Source organism: Magnolia sinica, chromosome 18, assembly GCF_029962835.1.
Source record: "Magnolia sinica isolate HGM2019 chromosome 18, MsV1, whole genome shotgun sequence".
NCBI classification, from domain to species: Eukaryota; Viridiplantae; Streptophyta; class Magnoliopsida; order Magnoliales; family Magnoliaceae; genus Magnolia; species Magnolia sinica.
Window position 1 is genome coordinate 43,283,246 of NC_080590.1, and position 13,623 is coordinate 43,296,868.

A 13,623-nucleotide genomic window follows, 5' to 3' on the forward strand; every position below is an offset into this window, starting at 1 on the left:
AATAAATATCAATATGGCCCTAAGAACGTCCGAAGGGTGGATGACATTATTCCCACTCTTTCCTGTAGTGTGGTCCACTTGAGATTGAATATGCTTACAATTTGGCCTCGTTCCCTAAAATGGGGGTGAAATACGGATGGACGGCCTGGATAATGACACATACATAACAGTGGGCTCGAAGAGTTACTACTCACTAATCTGCGTCCTTTCCCATGGGGTTGCATCCCAGGGGATAACCAGGACCGTCCATATTCTAGATTCTACGCTCCTAGAATGTAGGGTTTTTGGTCCAGATTGCCCCCATGCTGTGAGCGTGGTGATTGCAGGAGCACCGTACTTAACGTTTTGATCCATGATTGTAGGGTTTTTGGTCAATTGCTCCCATGCTGTGACGTGGTGGTTGCAGGATCACCATACTTAAACGTTTCGGAGCATTCGTACAGGAGGATCTTCCGTGGACAGAAAGGAGGATCTTCTCTCAAGAGATTGGAAGGTACTTCTGCCGACGGACGTGGCGCCGTCGAAAACTTAAATGTAGCTTACGCCTTGGTAGGCCTTCTCCATTCATTTGCTCATTTTATCTGGGCAGTCATAAACCACCTTAAATAAAGTTTTTTCAATCTTCTGTTTAAAGTTCTTTATAACCCACGATTATACTAACGCTGTTCATTATTTTTGAATTTTTTTTTCATGTGTGGCCCATCAGTCGTGAATTTTGCCCTTAAACTTAGGCTGATGAAAACAAATAAAAATCCCTTGTAAGTGGACAAGATAGATTTGTTTCACAACAACTCAACAGATCCTAAGTGTCCGTCCCTATACCACTATTGCTCCTCGTACATCAGGCTCTCATATTAGAAGGAGAAATATTTTTGTTAAGTAATGCAGGCCCTGCCAAAAATAAGGATTCAATCCACCCCTTGGCTGATATGATCCATCTATTTTAATCGGACAACCGTGAATTCAAATGAGGATTTTTTAAGTTTTCTATTTGATTTTTTTTGTAACCCACAAGCACACTAATGTTTGCACTAATTCTAAATTGTTTGCCTATGTAGTCAATTTTTAATGAGCTCTACCCTCAAATTGGGGGGTTGACATGAAATAAAAAGTCCTTACATGTGGACGGAATAGATTTGTTTCAAGATAACCCAATGAGCCCCACATTAGATATGGATGTATTCAAAACATGGGACCCTTGCCACACGAGGCCATTTGGCCATTTCTTATTCTTTTTCTTCTTTTTTTCACTTCCTACAACCACACAAAGCCGAAGCTTCTTCGGCAGTTGGTAGTTGTATGGCCAGAATCCACACTCTCTGGGCAACGATAAAAAATTTCAGTCAAGCTCTAGTGACGCATAGACCACTCTCCGATGTAATTAAAAAAAAAAAAAAAAAAAAGTTTTCCGTCCACAATCTCCAAAATGGAAGCTATGCTTAGCAAAAGTAAGATTTTTTTTTTCTTTAGTTTGTCTTTGTCAGTGGGAATGAATGGTGGAAGTTTGTGAAAGATAAGAGAGTATGGTGGGAGTTTTTGAAAGGAAGAAGGGTGTGATGGTTCCTTTATAGATGTTGTGGGTTTTTCTTATTGTATGAATGATGGGACTTTGTGAAAGGGAAGGGAGCATGGAGTCCCTTTTTTGTTGTTTGAATGGTGAGACCACATGGATCGCAGATATTCACTACAAACCATTGATATTCACCATGGACCACGTATATTAACAGTGGATTGTTGGTATTCACCGTGGACCATAAATAATATCAGTGTGCCACTATTAATAACTGCGATCCACAGTGAAGATCACTAGAATTCGTTGTGCATCGCCGATATTAATAGTGAATCACTTATATTCACTATAGACCGCAAATAATATCAGCATGTCAATGTTAATATTCGACGTCCATAGTGAATATTAGGAGAATTAATTGTGGATATCTGATATTAATGGAGGACCGCTAATATTCTCTTTGGACCGCAAATAATATCAATAGGCCATTGTTAATATTCACATACCGTGGTTCATAATGAATATCAATGGAATTCACTATGAATCGTCGATATTAACGGTGCGCCGCTGATATTCACTATGGACCGTTGATGTTATAATATCACCAATCCCCTATTAATATCTCGCGGTCCAGAGTGAATATCAGTTGTTCACTGTCAATATCGGTGATCTACAATGAATATTAACAATCCTCTATTAATATAAGCGGTCATTTGTAAATATGATTATTTTTTAATCTAATATTTTGTCTTTCGTATGCTACATAATCTGTTTGCAAGGTGGGGGAACCTGGCCCTTGCCTGGACTACCATAACATGAAGGTATCCTTAAAGTGCTCCTCTGCATTTCTTAGTGTTGTAAATGAGGATTTCAACAACTCCCCTATCAAGAGGGAGATGTTTAGGAAAAGTTAGTTTGGATATCTTCTTAATTTTGATGAAGGAGAATAGAGGGCAAATGGACCCTTAATGTATTGCTTAATGCAGGGGCACATGGGTGACCTATACTTTGACTTTGACTTTCATGGCACCATGCTTAGGTTCAGAGAGGTGGACTTTGCATTAATCATCTGTCTAAAGTGGAAAATATCAAAAATATTGAATCAGACTGACAATAGATCAACGCAGAAAAAGAGAGAATATTATGGATGTCCTTATTCTCTTCATGAGACGGAGAGTGAAAAGTCGGCGCGTCCAGACTATCAAAACTTAGATCTTGAACAGGTGCATTGATTGATGGGTTAGCGATGTCTGTACGATCCGATGATATAACCTCTATGTACTATTCTCTATATACAGAGGTATCCACATTTGTTATTGGCTCATTCATATCTAGGAAGACGGGTTCTTTGACTATATAATTTATATGTTTGGCTTCCTCTATAAACAAAGGTAGTTGAAGTATGGGGTTATGGCCGACGATAATCATATACGCCATGACATCATCGTCGTCTTTTATAATTTGTAGACGAAGTGATACATTGTTAAGCAAAGCGTAAATAACATTCATTCTAACCTCATAATCCTCGGGTGTTGTGTTCATAATCTTATGCACATTGGATACGAGCTCCTTATATCTAATTTCATTGCTCACAATGACCATATTAGAATCGCCAATCTTGCAAGATCAATTCACTCATTCATATACTAGCTTTACATTATAATAACAACATATGAGTCAAAATGCCATTATTTACCTAAAAGGAAAAAAGCTTGGGCTATTAGACTTATAATAATAGTATAATAATCCAAAACAGATTTTGGTTGTCATTTTGAAGGACATAATTTGTGCATTTTCACTAGGATACTATAGTGAATCGCCAATATTCGCTAAAAATTTGCACATTAGATGGATATTTACTATGGACCGCCGATATACACTGTAGACCGCTGATGTTCAGCTTGGACTGCCAATATTTACTATGTTCCGCTAATATGTGTTGTGGATCGCCAATATTCACTATGGATATCATGCGATCCACGGCCAATATCACCGAAACACAGTGAATATTTGTGGTCCATGCTGAATATCAATAGTCCCTTGTGTATATCAGCAGTCTAAGGTGAATATTAGTGGTCCAACAACGAATATCAGCATACCATAGCGAATATCAGACATCCACAATTAATAACAGAGGTCCTTGGTAAATATCTGTCATCCGCAGTCCATGTATCTATCTCTGATGTGCATTTTTTCAAGATCATTGTTAAGCTTAGTCCATGTGGATCTTTTGTTGTGTTGCTCTGACGGGATCTTCGTTGGAATGGATCCGTTTGAGTCGATAAAAAACACATACAATAAATGTTAGACCCACCTTTCTTACAATGTTGCCCACTGAAGGATATGATGAGGGTGGGACCCATAGAAGGACCAATTGTCATGGGAGAGTACAACCCTTCTCAAGAGTATAAATTAAACAAGTCACGAAAAACTCGATGGCATGGACGGAATGACGCCAGATGCTCGCCGAAGTGGGTCCCATGGGAGTGACACAACAATCTTAATTACCTTTAAGGTTGGTGCTCCCCTCTCTCCAACATAACTACCAGAAATAAATTTGAATGCTACCAAATTTGGCCTTTTGGAATTCAAATGGCTTTTTAGACCATTTTTTTAATTTAAAATTCACAGTGCATCTCCTTTTGAAATTCGATAATTTCTTGGCATGGCTCCAAAAATTAGGGAAGAAGACATCAGGAGCAGATAATACCAGAGAAAACAGCTCTGAGAGGCAAGACCGTTGATATCTCTATTGATGGCCACAACGATCTCTAATGAAGATGAAATCAACGCCCTTCGATAACCCAGGGACCCTCGAATCATATGAATGGATTAGATCGACCAATGACCGTTCTTTCTTATTTTTGTGGGGCCAAAAATATCCCTTCCAAACCCCTTTTGTCCTTCTGAGACAAATAACACCGTACGAGAAGCAACTATCATAAAGGTGCATTTTTGTCTTTAAAAAGATGAAAAGGTGTCCTGAGATTGTTATGGGGCCCACTGGGTTGTCTTGAATCAAATCCATTCTGTCCACATGTGGGGGGACTTAATTTTATGTCGTTGGCCTAAGTTTGAGGGTAAAACACATCACAGATGGACCACAGAGAAGAAAACAATTTAGAATTAACACACAATGTTAATATAGTTGTAGGCCACAGAGAGCTTCAAACATAGAACTGGAAAAACCCTTCCGTCGATTCATAATTGTCCGATAAAAATGAATGGATCGGATCAGCTAAAAGGTGGACCGGATTTTAGTTTGGGGTGGGGTCCGCATCCTTTTTAAAAGGACATTTCACTTTATGAGACGAGAGCATGATGCACAAAGCACAATTGTAATGGAGGGGCATTATAGTCCTCCAAAAAATAAAAAAGTGGATTCAGGGCTACAACCTATTTAGTCCGTGAAATTAAACGATATATAATTGTATTAGATAGGATTAACATCATTATTACACAATGATTACATGTCTAGAGAAATGGCTGGGATTCGGTCCAGCAACAGCAACGTTTGGGACTGGAGTCGAGCCAAGCAATGGCTCCACTTCGAGCTGCAACACAGTTAAGTAGGGGCACTATTTCAGGTCTCAGTTGGGCCTTGTTTTGAGCTCTCAATAGAGCTTTGAAATAGGCTCAGGAAGCAAGCCAACCAATGGCTGTATCAGGCTGGAAACCAGCCAAACAATGGCCGGGTTTAGGCAGACAACAAACCTAAATAGCGACCGTAGTTCGAGTTGGAAACCAGCCAAATGATGGTTATGATCAGGCCCCAAAACAAGGTTGGAAAACAACTCTGTCTCAATCTGGGACTAAGCCAATCAATGGCTGTGGGACGGACTGAGAAACCAGTTAGGTTTGGATCTCTATTTTGGACTGGAGCTGAGACTCTATTCCGAGCTGAAATCAAACCCAACTGTAGCATCTGTCTCGAGCCAAGATCAGGCCAACAATGGCCGTGTGCCAGGCCGAGACTGAGTAATATTGGGGCTCTGTTTTGAGCTGGGAACCGGCCAAGCAATGGCCGTGTTTTAAGACTTGCAGCAGGCCTAACAGAAGCTCAGTTCTGAGCTAAATCCAGGCCTTTATCAGGCTCCCATCTGGACCTTAAACGTAGCTAAAATCAGATGGAAACGAGCCCCAACTGGGCCAGGTTTGGTGCTGTAAACTAGCCTTTGCAAGAGCCACTTCCTCCTAGCTAAAAACCACAGGGAGATGGGAGAGATGGTCACCTAAGCTATGTGGATACTTCTCTCGAGTTACAATAGGAGGAACCGGCCACTCCTCTCTCTTTCCTTTCTCTCTCACTTGGGTGCGAATCCCGAGGTCTACAGGACCTCCATTTATAGAGCTGGGGAGAGAGCTCCCAACGGTCGGATCCTGACGCGGACAAAGGATGGCCAAGATCATGCCACCCCCTGTTTTTCCCCAGAGAGAAAGGTCTCCTCTTACTTTCTCCATTTTCAGGCCTTGTTGGGCTATTCTTGGCAAAGGGAGAGCACGCCTCATTTTGGCAGATGGATGGATGAGATTGCATGATTGGACCGATCGTGAGCCATCCAACCGATCCCAGATTGGTCCCACCTCTCGGTTGCCTCCCACATGTGGTGTGTTGGACAGTTGTAACCCATCTCCTTCGTCCGTTTACAAGGGCTCAAAAGCCTATATGGTTTTGATCACGAGGGTCCCACGAAGAAGTTGGACGGTTCTGATGGTTTGGAAAGTGGCCAGGGTGGGCCACCTAAGAGCTTAAAGATCGCCAATTTGGAACTCTGTTTTGGTGGGAGAGCATTTGTTTCTCACTTTTTGCAAAGTGCTTGGTCTAAGCTCATTTGACCGGGCCAATAACTCCAGTGCACTTTGTGCACAAGTGCATGGGATGCACATGCACACTATGTGAGGTCCATCGGGATGGTCACGATGAATCTGATTCGTCCAAACATCTTATAAGTCGCCATAAGGGGGTACTGGCCCATTTTTAGGGCGGACCTGAGGCCCAGGTGGGACATACCACACGTCCCGGGCTCCATTTAGCCCCATGACCGCTGATCCGATGGTTGGATCGGTTTGATATTAAACTTCAACCACTTATTGTGGTCTTAGAGAGAAATGGGTGTTCGGTTGACTATTTACTAGCCCTCGGAGGTTGATCCATCGTATATTGCTATAGTTAGTTGGGTTGGAATTATTCTAACCTAAGGTGTTTAGACAAAGTTACCTTCTAGAGTGACATGGGGGTGCATTCCAGCTTCTGGGGTCTCTGATGGGTGGCCCTTAATGGTGCTTGAAGGTCCCCCCCTGCATAAGTTGAGTTCAAGCTATTTGATTAATCTGTTCTGATTTAGGTTGATGCAGGTTTAAAAGGTAACAACCATGTACCAGAGGTACAGGGTGTTACACCAAATCACAGGTGAACTACACCACTAGAAAATAACATTGATTGAAAGTCCACCATTAAAAACTTTCTAAGACCCACTTACTATTTATTTGTCATCCAACCTATAGCCATGGACAAAGGGAACACATAAATATCAGCTTGACATAAAACTTTAGTGGCCACCAAAATGTTTTTATCGATAAGTGTTCAATCTCATTGTTTTCTATAGTGTGGTCCACTTGAGATTTGAATGTCTCATTTTTGGGTTCATGCCTTTAAATGAGCTGACAAAATGGATGAACAACTTGGATAAAACACATACATCATGATGAGGCCCTTAGACCTTATAGTTGGCTGGTGTTGGGGTCATAAGCCTAACCATTGGCAAGGATCAATTAAAAGTCTATTGGTTCTATATCACTTAGACACATACAATGCATTTCATGTATTATTACATGTGTTTACACCTGTTTTTGGCACACTTACGTTGGTCGATGAGATGCCGCCATGTGTCGTGATGGGCGAAATCATACTCGTGTACCATGAGTATTATTTACATCTGATCTGACGTGTTCAAATAAACGGTCTAAGAGACACCACATGTTAGTCGTGTTATATGAGATGCAGACGATTTTAAGAAGAGGAGTTAAAGACATGCATATGAGAGAGCATTAAATGCTAGAGTTCTATAAAAATTGCTTTTTGCAAAAACGCAAGTCTCATTAAAGCAAGTCTATCTCTTAGCATTAAATATCAGAATTTCATTAAAGAAGATCTCTATGCAGTATTAAATGCTAGAGTCATGCCAAAAATACTCTCTATAGATGCCAAAGCCAAGTAACGTAAGGATCACAATAACTTTCCAATGTGGGACTCTAGTGACGTGAAGACTTCAGTCGATGCCGCTAGAGTATATCACTTGTACATGTGACCGTATGTAATAGGCCACGTTGATATGGAAGAATCAAAGAGATTTTCACAACCGATCATTCAAATCCTTCACGATGCTGAAGAATATGTAAGGTTACCACCTACTAGAAGCCTATATAAACAATATTCCACAAAGAGCTCCAGGCTCACGTTATTACAACTAAACCTAGCTTTATTTTTTTGTCCACCATGGACATTTATTCTTTTATTTTATTTTAATTTATTTTTAGCCCCCGTCGCTACTCCTAGCATGGGGCCCTTAATTTTTAGTTTTTAGTTTATCTTTCCATTCATCCATGACATTCGTTGAATCACAAAGAATATCACTCAGTTTTGAACAGAAGGCTGCGGGCCTTTCCTACTACGTGGTAGGTAATTTTACCGACCGTCTTGCCACGAAGCCTAGTCCACACTCGACGATGAACGGATAGTCAATTCACGATCGTTTTGCCACGTGCTTGGTTCCAACCAAGACCACTAATAGGTTGTCACGTCACCAGCCATCTCGCTACGAAGCCTGGTTCTAACCGAACAACGAATAGATTGGTGAAGATCTGCCCGCCATCAATTGTCTTGCCATGAGGCCCGGTTTCCAATCGAGGGATGAAGAGACAACCGTCCCACACATCACGACCGTTCCACTATAAAGCTCAATCTTGATCGGGCAACGAACAAATCATTGTTCCTCAAGCCAATCATGAGTGCCATTATTATAAAAATTATAAATAAAAAAACACTTTTAGCTTATATATTCTTTCTCTATTTTACCTTTGAATTATAATAGCGAATCATGTTGAAAAAAAAAGTTCTTAAGTTTGTATATGCATGCCATTGTCACAAGGTAAAATGAATATTTTCGAAATGGTTAACCCATATATTTCACAAATAAGCTTGAACGCTGAGCGTAACAAATGGTTGAGAGAATAATTGAATCTTATGTTTAGTATCCAATTTATTATAGGAGAACACCATCAATTTAATCAAACCTTGAATTGAGTAAACCCTAGCATGCCCGTGCATCATGTCCACGTACGAAAATTAAGTATATGCCCCTTGTTCACACGTGTAGACTTGTTCGATTGAATTCAACGACAACACAATAAGTTGAGATTATTTGCGTGATATGGAGTCATGCACGGTGATCCAAATCGTTGATCTTGCTAGATATACATCAGTTGGTAGCTCCCTTGAAGATCTCCAGGATTAAAAGATCCTAAATTTCGATCAATGGCCTCGAAAGTAATAGTCAAGGAAACGGTCTATATTCAAATCTAAGAGTTCGTATTTAGGGTATCTTCATCCACGGTGATGCCCATCATATCAACGGTTTGGATCATTCTAATACGCTCTAGATCCAACGGATAGAGTAGGTTGAGAATGTTGTAGCAAAACCTCTTACATATTAGACGGTCCAAATAGAGAACACGTGTCTCCGAATGCTGATATAATTAGCCCAAGTGGCGCGGCGTCGATGCAGTGGCAAGAAGACGGTGATGCCCATCATATCAACGGTTTGGATCATTCTAGTACAAAACATCGTTTGGACCTCTGGCCTAAAAATCAGGCCATTTCAGTGTACAAAACAAATGCATGGCTAAAACCACCTTGAAGACTGAAATAGCCTGATTTTTTTGACAGAAGATCTTAAAACATTGGGACACATCTGATTAAAAGTTCGGATCCTCCACACGTGTTCCATGTTAGCATATGTGATATGTGGTTGCGTGTGGATGGAAAAGGATCCACACGTGTGTCTGAGCATCCATCGAGAAGGAGCGTGGGCTCCTCTATCCACCATTCAATGCAATTGTTTCCTCTCTTCGAGGAAGCATTTAAATGGCTAAAATATGTTATGTTTATTTCGTTACCAACTCCAATGCAACTTCTCAGTCCAAGGAATTGTAGCATTTAAATCTTTCATTTATAAACTCGCACGCCTGACGTTCGAATATATATGGGAAAGGTTCTATGCGGTCGGGTTCATGGGAACTTCGCATGAGGTCAAGTTGTGTGGGCCCCCATGATGCGTGTGGAACATCTGCCCCATCAGTCAGATGCACATTCCATGGTGGGACTAGGGCTTAAAAATCAAGTCAATCCGTGACTTTTGTGGGCCACACCACATGCAAAGTTTAGAGGGGTTACTCTCCATTAAAACATTCATAATCATTTGTTGGACCCACCGAGATGTGGTTCACAAATCCAGCCCATCCATTATGTGTGTCCCACTTGTGAGAGGGGTCCGACCAAGTTTTAGACGCATCTAAGTTTTAGGTGAGCCCCACCAAGTACTTTTATATGTTTTAGACATGTTTTCACATGGTTTTAAATGGTATAGCCCACCTGAGTTCCGTGTAAACAGCTGATTTTTGGGACATCTCATAATTTAAAAGGGATCCATCAAGTGCACAGTGTTGATGTTCAACAGACATCATGGTGGGGCCCATGCAGCTCGACCTCATGGGAAGTTCCCATGTGCTCGCATGAAACCTGTTCCCACACACCCACATATATAGTAACGCTCACACACAACTACTTGAGCATTGCATTTTCGTCCAATTAGGTACGCATTTAATAAGAAAATTTTCTCTATTATATAAAACATATGCTTACGTTGAGGGATTTTAAAATGCCTATCATAGTTATGTAAAGTGACATGCATGTCAAAGATCCAGGCCACTCCTCAGTTAAGACTTATTAAAGAGAAATTATGTACTAAAAACTAAGAAACTACACTTGTAAAGAAAGTACAAGTTAAAGTATGTATGCATGTTAAATTTGGATCGTTGGACTGTTTTATTAACAACCACCACTTTTCGCAAGCATTTGACATGATTGATCATAAGATCATCAAATTCTCTTTTGCTCCTGGCATGTTGACATGTAATCTATCTAATGCATGGATCTGATTTTGAGTTGGATGGTCCAAATGTATAACAACATACATCCCATCCTACATTTACTCTCCCTTCACACCTCTCTCTATCCGGAATATTAGTATAAAGTTTGCAGGACCTTCCTATGGGTAATCGGGCATTGCTTTCATAGACCTAGAAGGAAAGAACTTATGTGGAATACATCCATCCCGTCCATCACGTGGGTCACCTCATGTTTGATCAAGGGCTTAAAACTGAGGTGGATTCAACACTCGATTGGGCTACACCATAGTAAATAGTTAAGATAGAAATTCCCACCATTAAAATCAACCAAATTGTATTTAGCCTACTGGCTTATATATATGGTTGCTGTGGTGTTTTACAAAAAGTAAGACCAACCCATTGGACGGGTTGGATATCATCTTTACTAAAAAGGTTGGATGATTCGTGCTTGTTGGACATTAAACTTTACTCCAACTTGGAATTTTATTGGAAAAAAAGAATTCCAGCGGACGCTCTCTCTTAATTTTTTATGGCGCTCACTTTGACATGTATGTGTGATCCACTCCAACCATTATATGTGTAATCTTACGCCAGACATAAAACCTAAAAATCAAGCCCACCTGTGATTCATATGGATCACACTGAGGAAAATAGTTGGAATAGAGACGTTCACCCTTGATTTTTACAGGGCCCACCATAGAGATTATATCAAATCCACTCCAATCATTAGATGCCACACTAAAAATTTAGGTCTAGGGCCCAAAATTCAAGTCCATCTATATTTCAAGTAGGCCACATGAACGTAAATAGCTTGGAAGGTAAGCTTTTCTTTAACAACTATTTCTAGCTGCGTGGTCCACCTGAAACAAGGATGGACCTGCTTTTTGAACCTTACTGTAAGGTGAGGTCACCCACCTGATGTTCGGGTAGATTTAAAATTAATACCATGGTGGGCTGACTCAAACGGGCAACTCTTTTCCAAAGTTAGTTTAAATCACTTCTCTATGGGCATTACGAGGATTAATTACCAAAATAATGCCACTTCTTTATCTGCCAAGCATTATGAGCATTAATTATCATATTAAATTACGCCAAGCGGTAGTGTCTAGTGTGTTTGGAACAGCCAAACAGGAACCACATGGACTCCCACATCTGATTTTCCGTGGACCCACTCTGACGTGTATGTGTGATCCACTCCTACCATTATATGTATAATCCAGTTATAGACAAAGAACCAAGAAATTAGGATAACCCATGATTCAGATGGGCCACACCAATGGAAGAGGTAGACATCCACCCTCGATTTTTACCAGGCTCATCATGATGAAACTGTGAAATCTATTCCATCCATTAGATGTCACACCAAAACTAACCATAGGTTTGTAAAATCAGGTCCATACATGATTCATGTGAGCCACACCAAAGGAAATAGTTTGGTGGGTGAACCTTTCCATGTACAATGTTTCCAATCGTGTGGTTGACCTGAACTAAGGATGGAGATGAAATTTGAGATCTTGATCTAATATGGGGTGACATAATTGATGGTCGGGGTTGATTTTACATTAACACAACGATGGGCCCACCCAAGCCGTGGCCCCTTTTCCCTGCCAAAATGAAATTAGTATACAGTGGAAGCATTTACTTTCATTAATTAAGAGGGATTGCTTTCTTTAAATGCATGGCTAGTTGGACGAAAATGCAATGTCCAACTTAGTTGTCTGATCTAATGCTAATGAATGATGCCTGTGGAAAAGATACTTTGAAGAGGATAATGAGTTACTAGCTTGGGATGGCCACACCATGGTGTTCATATAAAATCTACCTCTTCCATTAGCCAAGTTACCCAATGTTACACCCAGGGTCCTGAAATCATCCCCATCAATGGTTCACATGGACCACACCGTTAAAAAAAATGTACAAGGAGTGCTCACCCTGAAAAATGATTTCCTTGGTATGGCCCCACTTGAATCATTTATGAGACTGCATTCTAGCCATCAGGCCTAAAATCTGGTGTAGAATCCAATGGGTGAAATAGATTTCACATGCTTATCATGGTGAGCCTGCTAACAATCAAGGGTGGACGTCTCTTCCAACTGTTTCTATTAGTATGACCCATTTGAATGACATATGAGCCTGTTTCTGGACCCTGCACAGGATTACACATCCAATGATCGGAGTAGATCTCATGGTACGCATCTAGGCCCTGTGCAAATATAAAAGGTGGACCTCTTGGACGGTTGGTTCCTGGAAATGTCGGGCTTTCCCGAGATTGATGGGTAGAGTTGATCAGGGTTACCTGGTAACAAAGTAGTCGGGTGCTTATCTGACCGTCGGGCACACATTCATGTATGCGCTGTATATCTATGTCATCCCTCAGTTTTTACACATCATTCCAGTGCATGATCCCAAAAATGAAGTGGATCCAAATTTTAAGTGGACAACACCACATAAAAGAGTAGACATTGAATAACCACAATTAAAGACTTCCCAGGGACTATCGTAATGCCTTTTAGCCATCTAACTTGTTGATAAGGTTACAGTGACATGGATAAAGGGAAAACAGAAATATCAGCTTGATCCAAAACTTTGTGTGGCCCCTAAAAAGTTTATAATGGCCAATCACCACTATTTCCAGTGGTGTGGTCCACTTGAGATCGGATCAAATTCATTTTTGGGATCATATCCTAAATTGATCTTTAAAAAATAATGGACGTGCTGGATACACAACACAGACATTAAGGTGGGCCTCACGATCAGTGAAACACCCATTACGGTGTGACCCGGGTTACACAAGTGACACGACACCCAGTTTATACACCACTTAGTTTGCGCAGCGACACAAGTAGAGCTGTACACGATTAGAGTATGCTCGGTTACTCGCTCGACTTGACTCGACTTGACTTGTCATGAGTTAGAGTCGAGTATGG